The sequence below is a fragment of the Callithrix jacchus genome, chromosome 3 (assembly GCF_049354715.1).
Source record: "Callithrix jacchus isolate 240 chromosome 3, calJac240_pri, whole genome shotgun sequence".
NCBI lineage: Eukaryota > Metazoa > Chordata > Mammalia > Primates > Cebidae > Callithrix > Callithrix jacchus.
Window position 1 is genome coordinate 88,797,807 of NC_133504.1, and position 17,691 is coordinate 88,815,497.

General features: G+C 38.9%; 1 long non-coding RNA gene across 3 annotated transcripts in view; it reads left to right on the plus strand.

Moving 5' to 3' along the window:
- Positions 1 to 17,691, plus strand: part of LOC103791908 (uncharacterized) — a 107,783-nt gene that overhangs the window by 46,419 nt on the left and 43,673 nt on the right. For all 3 annotated transcript variants that reach the window (XR_008480122.2, XR_008480123.2, XR_004740741.3), the window contains one exon: positions 2,273 to 2,370. This is a non-coding gene — a long non-coding RNA (uncharacterized LOC103791908). The remainder of the gene's footprint in view (positions 1 to 2,272; positions 2,371 to 17,691) is intronic.

The window sequence follows — 17,691 nt, forward strand, 5'->3', positions numbered from 1 at the left end:
TTACCTGAGCTTTCTGGGTACTTGCCTCAATTTTATGCTGAATTTCTGCTTCAGAGACCAGTTATACAATGGATGGATAGCCTTTTACATTAGAGGTCCTTCTAGGAAGTTTGGAAACCTTGGTAATTAACAAGGGCTCATGAAATCAGACCACTGCCAGGAACTTAAACTGAATGAAATATAAATTCAGAGACTACTGGATATTCTGTTGAGCCATTGTCTGGGTTTAAGTGTTCAAAAATTCACAGTAAAAACAAACAAAAAAAACCCCCAAACTCCATAACATCAGTTTTAAACTGATTCATGCAGTATGCCTTTGAAAACTCTGGTTTGGGTCACACACACACCAGGAAGAAAAGAATAAGGAAAAAAAAAAACATTTGGGTTATGTTTAATATGATTCACTACAGCTTTCAGGATTAAAGTTAAGTTAAAGTTACTGTGTCTGCCATTTTTGATAGTCAAGTGAATGGAAAAGAAAAGTGCTTTCAGAACTCAGAGATTCAGATAATTGGATGGGAAAAACTCAATCTATGTGCCTAGAAGAGGCACCTGAGACACCGATGATTAAACAAGTGACATAGATGGTTACAGATTTTTAAATACCTTTTAGTTATACTAGTATCATTCTTTTATAGACCTTTTTTTTTGAGATGGAGTCTCACTCTATCACCCAGGCTGGAGTGCAGTGACGTGATCTTGGCTCACTGCAACCTCCACCTCCTGGGTTCAAGTGATTCTCCTGCCTCAGCCTTCCAGGTAGCTGGGATTACAGGTGTGCACCACCATGCCTGGCTACTTTTTGTATTTTTAGTAGAGACAGGGTTTCACCATGTTGGTCAGGCTGATCTCAAACTCTTGACCTTGTGATCAGCTCACCTTGGCCTCCCAAAGTGCTGGGATTACAGACGTGAGCCACCGTGCCCGGCCTACTTTATAGCTTTATGTTTGTTATTCCACCTAAAAACCAGATGATAATCTCTCTAGTTATAAGAGCAACTGTGAGATTATATTCCTTATTGCAAGTCCCTGCTGAGGCTACAGAGACTTTTATGGCAAGACTGCTATGTGTCCACCAAATTTTCTTACTTTCTGACAGACAGACTGCATTTTCTAGCTTCCACTCTACTCAGTTGTGACCATGTAACTGAATTCTGGCCACTGGAATGTGAGTAGAAGTGATGTACAATACTTCTGAGCCCAGTTCCTATTCTTCCCCCACCCCTCAACAAACCCAAAAGACTCTTGCAGTGTTTTTATACTCTCTCTGATGTCCATCCCCTGGCTATTGCATCCAGAGAGGACTCTGAGACTCCACTTATTTTGAAGTCACAAGATGAAATGACCACATTGGACATTGTGTAAAGAGAGAAACTTTGATTGTGTTAAGCCATGTTAGACCTTGGGATCTGTTACAGCAGCTAGCATTACTTACCCTCAATAAAAAAAAAATAAAATAAAAAAAAAAAAGGCGTTGCAATCAAGGTAAAAGATGGTGCTGTTTTTAACAGGTCTAGATGCATAAAACTCTCATTTTTTTTACAAGTTCAATTGCGTTTGAATTGAGATATCAAAATTGATACTCTTATTGCTATAGCATACAATAGCCAAAAAAACTAGCTGATATCCAGTCAGCTGACCTTTGTGCCATTTTGTTAAGTTCAGCGACTGGTTTGTCTGATATTTAAGTTAAATTAACAGGTATTTAAATTCAAGAGGCTATTTGGTAACATAAAATAAATTTTCAAGTGCCTCACTTCTTACTTATGTTAGGCATATGAAAAATTTATTTTTTCATCTGTTTTCCTTTTTATTTTTGAGATGAAGTCTTGCTGTGTCTCACCCAGGCTGGCATGCAGTGCTGTGATATCAGCTCACTGCAACCTCTGCCTGGTTCAAGCCATTCTCCTGCCTCAGTCTCCTGAGTAGCTGAGATTACAGGTGCTCACCATTGCACCTGACTAATGTTTGTATTTTTAGATGAGACAGGATTTCACCATGTTGGGCAGGCTGGTCTCAAACTCCTGACTGCAGGTGATCTGCCTGCCTCAGCCTCTCAAAGTGTTGGGATTATAGGTGTGAGCCACTGTGCCTGGCATCTGGTTTCAATTATAGTAAAATTAAAAGAATGTCTTATCTTTTTGAACCTTTAGCTTATGTGAAGGCAGTTACATATTCAAGTTAAAGTAATGATATATAATTAATCCCAAGTGGCTCAGTGATCCTTTCACAGTTGTGGTTATTTTTTGAGATGTTTTGCTTTGTCACCCAGGCTGGAGTGCAATGGCACTATCTTGGCTCACTGCAACCTCCGTCTCCTAAGTTCAAGTGATCCTCCTGCCTCAACCTCCCAAGTAGCTGGGATTACAGGTGTGTGCCTCCATAACTGGATAATTTTTATATTTTTAGTAAAGATGAGGTTTTATCATGTTGGGCAGGCTGGTCTTGAACTCCCGACCTCAGGTGATCTGCCCACCTTGGCCTCCCAAAGTGCTGGGATTACAGGCATGAGTCACCGTGCTCAGCCAATTTTATTTATGTACTTAGTTTTTTGTATTCCAGAGAAGTGTACAAGTGAGTCTAAAATCTTTGAGGAAAAGATGATAGGTAATATGATACAAAATAGTGAATTTTAAAATTATAATATTCATTATAAGATTAATCTGTGAAAAACAAAGTAACAAAGTAGTAACAGAATTAATTTTTTGCAGTTGTTATTTTATTTTGTTTTGAGATGGAGTCTCACTCTGTCGCCCAGGCTGGAGTGCAGCGGTGATCTCAGCTCACTGTAACCTCCGCCTCTGAGATTCAAGCAATTCTCTGGCCTCAGCATCCCGAGTTGCTGGGATTACAGGCACGCGCCACCACACCCCGTGAATTTTTGTATTTTTGTAGAGGTGGGGTTTCTCCATGTTGGCCAGGCTGATCTCGAACTCCTGATCTCAGGTGATCCACCTGCCTCGGCATCCCAAAGTGCTGAGATTACAGGCTTGAGCCACTTCACCCAGCTCAGAATGAGAATTTCATGAATGAACGTGGTTTCAAATCTTATGAGAAAAATGGAACTTTAAAAATAAACTTCAATGGTAGAGTTCAGATGCTTTTTGGAACACAAATTGGAAGCTACTTATTAAATAAGGGTAATTTGTTCTGGGTCCACACCGTAAAATGGCTTCAAATGTTTTTAAAGTAGGTCATTTGAGTACTCTAAAATGTCTGGTGTATGGTAACCTTCTTAAGCAAGTTCATATGAGAGTTAGAGTGTATCCCAAAAGCATCCTTGGGATTTCTGACCATATCAAAGCAAATGGAACTACATTATCAAGGAGCTCTAATGAGACAGTTTGTTTAATTGAAATGCTTTAAATTACCATGTAGTACAGCATGAAAAAATCATTATTTTCATTAGCTGAACTATTTCTGTTAGCCCCAAACTAAAAGTTCTAATATTGAAGCATGAAAAATGCATTGTAAAACCAGTAGGTCACAAGGAGGAATTTAAATAAAATAATTCATCTAAAATACCATTATTTTGCCTTAAACATTACACTTAGGCTTCAATAGCCTGTCACTGACTCTAGCAAGCCTGAGGAAATATCAACCAGAAATAGGCCCCATCTATACAAATAAAAAATTAATAATTGTGGCATCACCATTTGTTTAATTTATCTTAATAGGCAATACAGCTCTTCTGTCAACATATAGGTAGAGTGGGTTGCTTTAGACACAGTCCCCTTAAGAGTTTTCCTTTGACTTTTCTTTTTTTTTTTTTGAGATGGAGTCTAGCTCTTGTCGCCCAGACTGGAGTGCAGTGGCATGATCTCGGCTCACTACAACCTCCGTCTCTCAGGTTCAAGTGATTCTCCTGCCCCAAACACCCGAGTAGCTGGGATTACAGGTGCCCACCACTACATACAGCTAATTTTTAGTATTTTTAGTAGAGATAAGGTTTCACCATGTTGGTCAGGCTGGTCTCGAACTCCTGCTTCAGGTGATCCTCCTGCCCTGGTTTCCCAAAGTGCTGGGATTACAGGTGTGAGCCACCGCACCCAGCTCCTTTCACTATTTTATTATGGAAGATAAATTTGTTTTGTTTTGTTTTGTTCTTGAGATGGGATCTCACTCTGTCCCTCAGGCTGGAGGGCAGTGGTACGATCTTGGCTCACTGCAACCTCCTCCTCCTGGGCTTAAGCAATTCTCCTGCCTCAGCCTCCTGAGTAGCTGGAACTATAGGCGTGCACCACCACACCTGGCTAATTTTTGTATTTTTATTAGAGACGGGTTTCGCCATGTTAGCCAGTCTGGTCTCGAACTCCTGACCTCAAGTGATCTATCCTTCTTGGCCTCCCAAAGTGTTAGGATTACAGGTGTAAGCCACCACACCTGGCTGTAAATTTGTTTTGACTTAAGAAGAACCCACCTATAGTAAAGAGGAGAACATTCATTTAGCATTTGCCTTGATCATCTTCCTATGGAAAAAACTGGCTAACAGTGAAATTCCAGAATTAAATTTCCCAGTTAAAATATGATCTATCTCAACAGGAACCACTTTTGTACCAAAGAAGCACAAAAACATGGACTAAGAATTGTGCTCCTCACTCATCTGATCTTGTAGCATAAGTTAGATCAAGAAGGCTTCCTGGGAATGGGTAGGATATGAAAAAAGATACAGAACAAAGAGGGTCTGAATATCTCCTTGATAGGCGAAGCTATCGTCACTTAAGCATACAGTTTCCATTAATAGATTAGCTAAAACTTAAGAAGAAAAAGAATAAGGTTCAACTTGGATGACTGTGAAGTGATTTTATATATATATTATATATAAAAATGTATATATTATATAAATATAATATATAAATGTATATTAATTCATATCTATATAAATGTTTATATATTATATTAATTTCTCTCTATATATATTTTATATATTTTTTCTTTTTGAGACAGAGTCCCGCTCTGTCACTCAGGCTGGAGTGCAGTGGTGCTATCTCGGCTCACTGCAACCTCCACCTCCCCAGTTCAAGCAATTCTCCTGCCTCAGGCTCCGGAGTAGCTAAGACTACAGACGTGCACTACCATGCCCGGCTAATTTTTGTATTTTTAGTAGAGACACATTTTCACCGCGTTGCCCAGGCTGGTCTTGAACTCCTGCCGTCAAGTCATTGCCTGCCTCAGCCTGCCAAATTGCTGGGATTACAGGCATGAGCCACCACGCCCAGCCTAAGATGGATGTTTAAAATGTTGACTACTAGCAACAGAAAACACTCATTACTTTTTGAATGATAAGGAGGTTCAAATTATTTGCTTTTGTTCTGTGCAAAGAAATAATTATAATAGAAAATTTCCTTTTTCATGGGTTAAGTATATGGAGGCAGTAAATCTGAAGATACTTTTATTTTTCTGTAATTTTTGGGTGTCATATAAATTTTGCTGGTCTCTTGTGATTCATGATTAAATGGGTTAGATGCCATTATGCTAATAATGAAGTTACCGATAATGAAGTTCAAGAGTTTCTCCAGTTTCATACAAGGAGTAGTTACGGACAAGGAGAACTGGATCCAGGAAATTTGTTTCATTAGTTTCTTACACCTCTGACTTATTTTGTACTCTCTCTCTCTCTCTCTCTCTCTCTCTATATATATATATATATATATATATATATATATTGGAGATTTATATATATATATAAAATGTTAAGAATTTTCTTTTAGGGACCCTGGAAAAACTCCTCCCAAAGACAAAGCATTCCTGTATTAATAGATTACGTAAACTCTTTTTTTCTGATGTGGCATAAACTAGAAAGTTGAATATTTCAGCTTTTAAAAAAATTTTTTAAAAAGGAAACTTGAATGTTTTGGTTGTTAGTCCCTTGAGTCTTGTTCTTGTTTGGAGATTTATTTTCCCATCCCCGATCCAGTCCGATGTTCTTTGTCTGCAATTCAATCTCTATTGCTTTAATCATTTTGGATTGTACCAATGCCTTCTCAGTAATAAAAGAAATGGGAAGTCAGGCTTGGCATGGGACAAGTCTCTTCGGCTGCAGTAAGACGTTACATATGAGTTGTCTACCCACAAAAGGGCCCACTGTCAGATGAAATTAGTGAGCTGCATGTTTTAATCATTAAGGTAATAGCAATATGTGGATTATTTGCCCAAGTCTTAATCATTTCTGCTTTTACCAACTAGGTCATCAAATGCTTTCTTTCAAAGAAATCTTCCTATTTCATAGCAGAGAATAACTTCTATGTGGGGTGGAAATAAAGGCTTCAGAGTCCTAAAACGCTAAACAGCTCCAGGGGTTGGTGAAATTTATAGCTATGCCTTTGTCCTTCAACAGAGGAATTTGGAGGGACTGGCCATGGTCACCATTAGCAAATGGAACCAGCATGAGTTCCAATTTGCAAAGAGTTGAAGTAGAATAGGGGAATTTTAGGTCTCAGCAGCTCAGGTGGGAATGAATTATTTTGTGGACCATGGGCAGCACTGAGACTGGGTGAGTTGAAAGAGATACTGCTGACTAGGCCCGCAGGGGATCTGATGACTTTGCCTCCACTGGAAATTACTTTGTACAAACTTTCAACTCACAGGCTGGTATCTGCATGGCAAATGCTGGCAAGAGGACTTGCTGTTCTCAGGAGAGTCCATGGAGAGTAGATAGTTTAAGGCACAACTTCTATAGCTGATTTTTCCAATAAAGCCATGCTTCAGAACAGGAGGGAAGAGTTTTAGCACCATTTGCATTTCTTAGAGAGTTAGGCTATACCCAAGTGAAACCTAGAGCATAGGTTCAAAAAGAGAAAAATCCAGTTTACTACTTATATTGTTGGGGTAATGGCAAGCATATGGCTCAACTGATTTTTTACCTAACTTGCTAAATTAAAACAATCTTTTATGAACTCTGTGATCATATCGTCCAAGGTGTTACCACAGCATTTGTTCATAGCTCAAACATAGCCCTTCCTATATGTGTTATAGTGAATTACACCATTTAGCTATGAGCTTCTGGAGATCAGTTGCAGTACCATATTAAGCTTCATGTCCTCAGGTCTTTATACAGAGTTGATGCTCCATAAAAGATTGTGGAACATAATTGACAGTGTAGGGATCAACAAAGTTTCTGCTTTCCTTTCTCGAAATTGTGATGTGGTGGGAAACCAAAGGATATAGGGGATGGGTTTAGAAATATAACATTATAGATGAGAAGGGCTCTCAGAGATTATGTAGTTCAACACCTTCATTTTACAGATGAAGAAAGTGAGCACCAGAGAGTTTACTGACTTTCAAGGTCACTCGGTTGGTGACAGAGCCAAGATGGAGATGACATTGGAAGTAGCATTTACCAGAAGCTGCTATAGACTGGACATTGTGCCTGACCTGTGCTGTCTGATTCATCCAGTCTTCTATCCATTTTTTTTTTTTTTTTGAGACCAAGTCTTGCTCTGTCACTCAGGCTGTAGTGCAGTGGCTCAATCTGGGCTCAATGCAACCTCTGCCTTCTGGGTTCAAGTGATTATCCTGTTTCAGCCTCCCAAGTAGCTGGGATTACAGGCTCCTGCCACCAACCCCAGCTAATTTTTGTATTTTTAGTAGAGACGGGCTTTCACCGTCTTTAGGCTGGTCTCCAACTCCTTGACTTTAAATGATCTGTCCACCTCAGCCTCCCAAAGTGATGGGATTACAAGAATGAGCCACTGTGCCCAGCCTCTTTTATTCCTTTTTACTGATTTATGCATTTTCCATGTGTTTAGAAAACAACTAACATTATTTTGAAACTAAATTATTTAGAAAAAATATTAAAGTAAATATTGTATTTTAATATTTGCTTTGTCTTTGTTTTTAGCATAGATCTAATATTTTGTACAGGCGAGAAAAACAAAAGACAGTCTGGCAGTTCTGTGTGGAGTATATTTCCCATATAGGCAGCCAAAAGATGATTCTTGCTGTGAGTTGAGACAAAGATATTTTACCATAATTTTGCTCTTAGTTCTAACATTGGTTAGATACAGATACCTAAAAATGTTGGGGGAAATCTTTAGACAGACGAACCCACGCTTTTGATGAAAAGGAGTCAGATTTTTCCAAAGACTGAATTCACTGTGAATCTATTTGAAGAACCCACCTCATAGATTTCCTGGGTATAGATAGTGCTGGCATAAATTTACTGCAAGTGAATTTACTGTCCATAGAGGGCGCCAAAGGATAGAAAAGCAATTATTGATGACTGGTTCATTTCTCCAGCTCAATTCGCTAGTACACGCATATGTATGTATGTGTACATACATATATTTCTCCAGCTCAGTTCGTTAGTACACACATATATGTATGTATGTGTGTACTAGCGAACTGAGCTGGAGAAATGTCATATATATTTCTCTAGCCATATATATGTATACCTTTGAAAAGTCGTCTTTCCATTTTTTGTTTTGTTTTGTTTTGAGACGGGAATCTCGCTCAGTTGACCAGGCTGGAGTGCAGTGGCTCGATCCCGGGTCACTGCAACGTCGGCCTCCCGGGTTCAAGTGATTCTCCTGTCTCAGCCTCCTGAGTAGCTGGGATTACAGGCGCGCACCTGGCTAATTTTTATATTTTTAGTAGAGATGGGGTTTCCCCATGTTGCCCAGGCTAGCCTTGAGCTCCTGACCTCAAATGATCTGCCCGCCTCTGCCTTCTACAGTGCTGGGATTACAGGCGTAAGCCACCACACCTGGCTATCTTTCCATCTTGAAAAGAGAGAATCAGTGCCTTTGTCCATATGTGTAATGCCATTTCTGCCCATCCAGGCAAAGCCGAGCTGAACAGAGCACAGTCTGAAGCTGGGCTGTGGTGTATGGGTGATCTTTGAAGTCGAGAAAAAGTTCCCACTCCTGGTTTTTTTTTTTTTTTTTTCTTTTTTAAACCAGGGGATATGGTCCATATTTCTCCAGATAGGAGTATGTCCAACAGCTTTACGTGCACTAGTCCTTTAATTTTTAGCAAATCTCATTCAAATTTCTGCCATATGGCAGGCGCTTTGTTAGTTTCTGGGGAAACCAGGTACCAAAGCAGACCCACCTGTATGCAGCCTACAGACTAGTGGGCAACAGAGATGTTAACCAAACAGTCACACAGGCATACCATCCAAAATTATCTTGACAAAGCGGTGTTTGAGTTGAAATCTGAAAACTCAATAGATACTAACTAGGCAAAGTAGGGAGGAAAAATATTCCAATTGGAGAACAACAGGGTCCACACATCTGAGTCAGAAGGGAACATGGGCACTCCAGGAGTAGAAAGCCAGAGTGACTAGAGCCTGGGAAATGAGAGTGAGGGGTTGAGGTTGGACAGAGAGGCAGAGTCATGTCATACAGGAGCTTAAGGCCATGGCATGGAGTTTGGATATTGTATGCGCCAGGCGAAGTTCCTGATAAGTGGTGATAGGGATAAATTTATGTTTTTGAAAAAGAGTTCTCTAGCCATTTTGTGGAGAATGGGTTAGAAGAGGGCAAGTTCATGAGGAGGCTGCTGCAGCAGTTCAGATGCACGAGTGGGAGAATGTGGTGGCTTGGATCATAATGGCGATCATGGAAATGGAGAGACATGAATAAAAAGGGAGATAAAATTGGCTTAACTTCGTTGTGAATAAAAAACGGTGGTGAGGGAGGGAGTGGATGATCTCTAGGTTTCTGGCCCGCAAAGTGCACATAGGTTAGAGTTTTCAAGCTTGAAAAATACAGCCAGTGGTGTGTAGGAAGTGTTGTCATTTGATGTGAGGTGGAAATCAGGAATGTAAACAGCTGATAGTAGTTCATTGGGCAACCTGAGTTCTGCCTGTTGGTCTTTGCATCAAATCTCTAAATTTCTGTCATTAAGTTGAAGTTTCAAGCAGAGCTAGGAATGAGCAACAGTATTGTAATGGGATATTTAAATATGTAGTCAATACCAACGTGTACATATGTATATGAATAGAAAAATTCTGGAATATAATTAAACCATTAACTGTCATGTTTGAAAAGTGAGAGGGAGTTCCAATTTGAAGTCCAGATGTTACTGTGTTGTTTGAAAAATTTTAAAGTAAGCCTTAATTGGTCTTCTAATTAGCAAAACTCATAAAATCACTGTCATTTCAAATAAAAAGCCTTCAGTTGAGAAATCTGAAGCCCTTGTGGAGCCCCAATAATCTCTCACCTCCGTTAAATTTCTCTACAGGAATTTAGAGAGCCTTTCCATTTTGGGACCTTCTAGCCTCAGAGAGCATAGATTTCTCTCACTGCAGCTCATTAGAGATGCTCAGAAAATCAACTTGAGGACAAGCCCTCCCAGCACCCTTTGATCTTTTCAGTAGCAAATGTGTCATTTGCAGCATCATGGTCCAGTTCTTATGTGAGGCTAAAATAGAGCCACTCCAAGATGCTTTTGGGACTCTCTGAACTCGTATTAACTACCAGCCTTTCTCCCAATTGATGTATCGGTTCTGCCATATCCCCTGGGACATCATTTCCACTTGCTTGGTAAATAATTAGCCTGGCTGCCTTTGGCTATAGCAAGGATTATAAATATTTTAAGCACTGCAAGTGATTGAAACTGTTTCTATTTGATTTTCTCTGTTCCTTCGATGCTTTGGGTAAAAACTTAACTCTGAGTAGGAAACATCTTTGGGAAGAACAATGTTCTAGGTACGGGAGGGTAAGGTGTTTAGGCTGCTATGGTCATTAGGCACTCAGAAACATGCTGTGATAAGCCAGTGGTTTGAACCTGTTCAGTTTTAGCTCAACTAGTCAATCTTTCTCACATGAGGAAGATAAAAGACGCTGTTTTCTAAGAACGTTTCTATGCTTATAGGATTTTTAAAAAAATAGACCCCTGCCTCCAAGGGATCACAACTCCTCACCAGCAAGGGAACAAAGCTGGGTGGAGAATGAGTCTGATGAATTGACAGAAACAGGCTTGAGAAGGTGGTAATAACAAATTTCTCTGAGCTAAAAGAACATGTTCTAACCCAATGCAAAGAAACTAAGAACCCTGAAAAAAGGTTTGACAAAATGCTAATGAGAATAAACAGCTTAGAGAGGAATATAAGTGAATTGATGGAGCTGAAAAACAACATGAGAACTTCACAAAGCATATCCAAGTTTCAACAGCTAAATTGACCAAGCAGAAGAAAGGATATCAGAGGCTGAAGATCAACTCAATGAAATAAAACAAGAAGGCAAGATTAGAGAAAAAAGGGTAAAAAGAAATGAACAAAGTCTTCAAGAAATGTAGGACTATGTGAAAATACCTAATCTACGTTTGATAGGTGTACCTGAATGTGACGGTGAGAATGAATTCAAGCTGGAAAATACTCTTCAGGATATTATCCAGGAAAACTTCCCCAACCTAGCAAGGCAGGCCAATATTCAAGTCCAGGAAATACAGAGAACACCACAAAGATATTCCTCAAGAAGAGCAGCCCCAAGGCACATAATCATCAGATTCACCAGGGTTGAAATGAAGAAGAAAATACTAAGGGCAGCCAGAGAGAAAGGTTGGGTTACTCACAAAGGGAAGCTCATCAGACTAACAGCAGATCTCTCAGCAGAATTCCTAAAAGCTAGAAGAGAGTGGGGGCCAATATTCAACATCCTTAAAGAAAAGAACGTTCAACCCAGAATTTTGTATCTAGTCAAACTAAGCTTCATAAGTGAAGGAGAAATAAAATCCTTTACAAAGAAGCAATTACTCGGAGATTTCATCACCACCAGGTATGCTTTACAAGAGCTCCTGAAAGAAGGACTAAACAGAAAGGAACAACCAGTACCAGCCACTCCAAAAACGTACCAGTGGTAAAGAGCATCAACACAATTAAGAAAATGTGTTAATCAATGATCAAAACAACCAGCTAGCATCAAAATGTCAGGATCAAATTTACACATAACAATATTAACCTTAAGTGTAAATGGGCTAAATGCCCCAATGAAAAGACACAGACTGGCAAATTGGATAAAAAGTCAAAACTCATTGGTGTGCTATATTCAGGAAACCCATATCACATGCAAGGACACACATACACTCAAAATAAAGGGATGTGGGAAGATTTACCAAGCAAATGGAGAGCAAAAAAAAAAAAAAAAAAGGAGTTGCAATCCTAGTCTCTGATGAAATAGACTTTAAACCAAAAAGGATCAAAAGAGACAAAGAAGAACATTACATAATGGTAAAGGGATCAATGCATCAAAAAGAACTAACCATCCTAAATATATACACACCCAATACAGGAGCACACAGATACATAAAGCAAGTTCTTAATGACCTATGAAGAGACTTAGATTCCCACACAATAGTAGTGGGAGACTTTAACACCCCACTGTCAACAGTAGACAGATCAACAAGACAGAAAATTAACAAGGATATCCAGGACTTGAATTCAGATCTGGACCAAGCAAACCTAATAGACATTTACAGAACTCTCCATCCCAAGTCCACAGAATATATATTCTTCTCAGCACCACATCGCACCTACTCTAAGATTGACCACTTAATTGGAAGTAAATCACTCCTCAGCAAGTGCAAAAGAATGGAAATCCTAACAAACAGTCTCTCAGACCACAGTGCAATCAAATCAGAACTCAGGATTAAGAAACCAACTCAGAACCACACAACTTCATGGGAACTGAACAACTGGCTCTTGAATGACGACTGGATAAACAATGAAATGAAGGTGAAAATAAAGATGTTCTTGGAAATCAATGAGAATGAAAACACAACATACCAGAATCTCCAGGACACATTTAAAGCAGTGTCTAGAGGAAAATTGATAGCAATAAATGTCCACATGAGAAGCAATGAAAGATCTAAAATCGATACCCTATCATCCAAATGGAAAGAGCTAGAGAAGCAAGATCAAAAAAATTCAAAAGTTAGCAGAGACAAGGAATAACTAAGATCAGAGCAGAACTGAAGGAGATAGAAACACAAAAAAATCCTTCAAAAATCAATAAATCCAGGAGCTGGTTTTTTGAAAAGATCAACAAAATAGACCACTAGCCAGACTAATAAAAAAGAAAACAGAGAAGAATCAAATAGATGCAATGAAAAACGATAAAGGGGATATCACCACTCATTCCATAGAAACACAAACAACCATCAGAGAGTACTATAAACAACTCTATGCACATAAACCAATAAACCTGGAAGAAATGGATAAATTCCTGGACATTGGCATCCTCCCAAACTGAAACCAGGGAGAAGTTGAAACCCTGAATAGACCAATAACAAGGGCTGAAGTTGAGGCAGCAATTAATAGCCTACCCCCCCAAAAAAACAAGGGCCAGATGGGTTCACAGCTGAATTCTATGAGACATACAAAGAGGAGCTGGTACCACTCCTTCTGATGCTATTCCAAGCTATCAAAAAAGAGGGAATCCTTCCCAAATAATTTTATGAGACTAACTTCATCCTGATACCAAAACCAGGCAGAGCCTCAACAACAATAACAAAAAAACTTCAGGCCAATATCCATGATGAACATAGATGCAAAAATCTTCAATAAAATACTGGCAAACCAATTGCAATAGAACATCAAAAAACTTATCTGTCACGATCAAGTAGGCTTTATCCCAGGGATGCAAGGCTGGTTCAACATACGCAAGTCTAAAAATGTAATTCACCACATAAACAGAACCAAAGACAAAAACCATATGATTATCTCAATAGATGCAGAGAAGGCCTTTGACAAAATTCATCAGCCTTTTATGCTAAAAACTCTCAATAAACTAGGTATTGATGGAATCTATCTCAAAATAATAAAAGCTATTTATGACAAACCTGCAGCCAGTATCATACTGAATGTGCAAAAACTGGAAGCATTCTGTTTGAAATCTGCACTAGACAAGGATGCCCTCTCACCACTTTTATTCAATATAGTATTGGAAGTTCTAGCCAGAGCAATCAGGCAAGAAAAGGAAATAGAGGGTATTCAATTTGGGAAGGAGGAAGTCAAATTGTCTCTATTTGCAGATGACATGATTGTATATTTAGAAGACCCCATTGTCTCAGCCCAAAATCTCCTGAAACTGATGAGCAACTTCAGCAAAGTCTCAGGATACAAAATCAATGTGCAGAAATCAGAAACATTTCTGTACACCAATAATAGACTTAAAGAGAGCCAAATCAAGAACGAACTGCCATTCACAATTGCTACAAAGAGAATAAAACGCCTTGGAATACAACTAACAAAGGATGTAAAGGACCTCTTCAAAGAGAACTACAAACCACTGCTCAAGGAAATAAGAGAGGACACAAACAGATGGATAAACATTCCATGCTCATGGTTAAGAAGAATCAATATCATCAATATGGCAATACTGCCCAAAGCAATTTATAGATTCAACTCTATCCCCATCAAGCTACCTATGACCCTCTTCACAGAACTGGAAATAAAACACCTTAAACTTCATATGGAACCAAAAGAGAGCCTGCTAAGATTAGGGAATTTATATTTACTAATTTTTTGCTTAGAATTGTCTGCTAATACAATTCTGAGCAAGAAGAACAAAGCTGGAGGCATCACACTGCCTGACTTCAAGCTATACTACAAGGCTACAGTAATCAAAACAAGATGGCACTGGTACCAAAACAGAGATATAGACCAATAGAACAGAACAGAGCTTCTGAAGCAATGCTACACATCTGCAACCATCTGATCTTTGACAAACCTGACAAAAACAAGCAATGGGGAAAGGATTCCCTGTTTAATAAATGATGTTGGGAAAACTGGCTAGCCATGTGCATAAAGCAGAAACTGGACCCCTTCCTGACACCTTACACTGTAATTAATTCCAGATGGATTAAAGACTTAAACAGAAGACCTAACACCATAAAAACCCTAGAAGTAAACCTATGCAAAAACATTCAGGACATAGGCATAGGCAAGGACTTCATGACTAAAACACCAAAAGCATTGGCAACAAAAGCCAAAATAGACAAACGTAATCTAATTAAACTCCAGAGCTTCTGCACAGCAAAAGAAACAACCATTAGAGTGAAACAACAACCAACATAATGGGAAGAAATTTTTGCAATCTACCCATCTGACAAAGGGCTAATAACCAGAATCTTTAAAGATCTAAAACAGATTTACAAAAAAAAAACCAAACCCATTCAAAAGTGGGTGAAGGATTAGCAGACACTTTTTAAAAGAAGACATATATGAGGCCAACACACATGAAAAAATGCTCGTCATCACTGGTCATTAGATAAATGCAAATCAAAACCACATTGAGATACCATCTCATGCCAGTTAGAATGGCGATCATTAAAAAATCTGGAGATGGCCGGGCACGGTGGCTCAAGCCTGTAATCCCAGCACTCTGGGAGGCCGAGGCGGGTGGATCACAAGAGATCGAGACCATCCTGGTCAACATGGTGAAACCCCGTCTCCACTAAAAATACAAAAAATTAGCTGGGCACGGTGGTGCGTGCCTGTAATCCCAACTACTCAGGAGGCTGAGGCAGGAGAATTGCCTGAACCCAGGAGGTGGAGGTAGTGGTGAGCCGAGATTGCGCCATTGCACTCCAGCCTGGGTAACAAGAGCGAAACTCCGTCTCAAAAAAAAAAAAAAAATCTGGAGACAACAGATTCTGGAAAGGATGTGGAGAAATAGGAACACTTTCACACTGTTGGTGGGAGTGTAAATTAGTTCAACCATTGTGGAAGACAGTGTGGTGATTCCTCAAGGACCTAGAAATAGAAATTCCATTTGACCCAGCAATCCCATTACTATGTATATTTATCCAAAGGATTATAAATCGTTCTATTATGAGGACACATGCACACATATGTTCACTGTGGCACTGTTTACAATAGCAAAAACCTGGAACCAACCCAAATGCCCATCTATGATAGACTGGACAGGGAAAATGTGGCACATATACACCATGGAATACTATGCATCCATCAAAAAAATGATGAGTTTGTGTCCTTTGTAGGGATATGGATGAATCTGGAAACCATCATTCTCAGCAAACTGACACAAGAACAGAAAATCAAACACCACATGTTCTCACTCATAGGTGGGTGTTGAACAATGAGAACACATGGACACAGGGAGGTGAGCATCACACACTGGGATCTGTTGGCGGGGGATAGGGGAGTGACAGCAGGGAGTAGGAAGGTTGGGGAGGGAAAACATGGGGAGAAATGCCACATATAGGTGATGGGGGAATGGAGGCAGCAAACCACATTGCCATGTAGGTACCTATGCAACAATCCTGCATGGTCTGCACATGTATCCCAGAACTGAAAGTGCAATTATATATATATATATATATATAATTTTAAGGTTCTGACGTAAAGAAAAATAGATCCTATTTTTTAGAGCAGTTTTAGGTTCATGGCAAAACAGAATGGAAAGTTCTTGCATGCCCTCTGCCCCCGCACATATATAGCTTCCCCCACTATTAACATCCTGCACTATAGAGGTACATTTGTTACCATCAATCAACCTACACTGACATATAGGCATCACTCAAAGTTCATAATTTTTATTAACTTTCACTCTTGGTGTTGTACATTTTATGGGTTTTCAAATGTATAATCACATGTTTCCATCACTGTATTATCAAATAGAATAGTTTTACTGCCGTAAAAATTCTCCATGCCCCTCCTATTCATCTCTCTCTTTCCCTACTCCCTGGAAACCACTGTTATTTTTACTGTCTTCATAGTTTTGCCTTTTCCAGAATGTCATATAGTTGCAATCCTTGTAAAAATTTAAAAATAATTCCTCTCACAGTAAGATATAAGAACATAAAAGTTCCCATTCATATAATTGATTCTAGTCTTTACAGTGAATTCTTTGTGATTACTAAGGAAATTCAATGTCCTACCTAGACCAATCTGTATCTTACCAGAAGCTCAGGGACAACTTGGCGAGAGCCACTGCCCCATGTTAAGGCAGGTGGAGAAGTGGGGGCAGAGAAGACACTGGTGTGTTGAATAGGGGATCTATCAAGGGACCTGCAGAGTATATGTTCTCAGTTCTTTCAATGTGATTTGTGATGAAAATAGTAACATGTGCCTATTGATCTCCAAAGTAATGTACTACAATGGCATACAAAGTAAGTACTTTCATGCTTTTATCCTCCAGAAATGACCGCTGTTAACAGTTAATGTGTATCCTTCCATACTACACTTATTATTTCACAACATACTCATTTTGTTGAAGAGCATATCATGGTCTGCTTTCTGTGTCAATTCCTAAAAATCTCATCTTTTTAAAGATAAATAAAAATTTATTTAATCTTCTATTGATGGTAACTAATGAATTATTTTCAAGTATTTGCTGTGAAGCACCAGCCGTAAAGATTCTCATGCCTCTTTGCACGTTTGATTTCCTTGAGATAAATTCCTAGAAGTCAAATTTTCAGATTAAAAGATAAGCATGTTTAATTTTTTTTGTGTGTGTGTTTCAAACTTTTACACATGTTGCCAAATTATACTCTTACCAAAAGTATATGGGAATACACTTTTCTACATCCAAGTCAAGAGAAAGATTAACCTTTCATCTTTGCCAACTTTTTAGGTAAAGAAGGTTTTAGTTTTAACTTTTTAATTCAGATATTGATGACATTTAATTTTTATTTCAGTGCTGGGTTATATGAGTATATTTAGTTTGTGAAAACTTAGTGAGCTATATATTTGTGATATGCATATTTTATTGGGATAAGTATTAT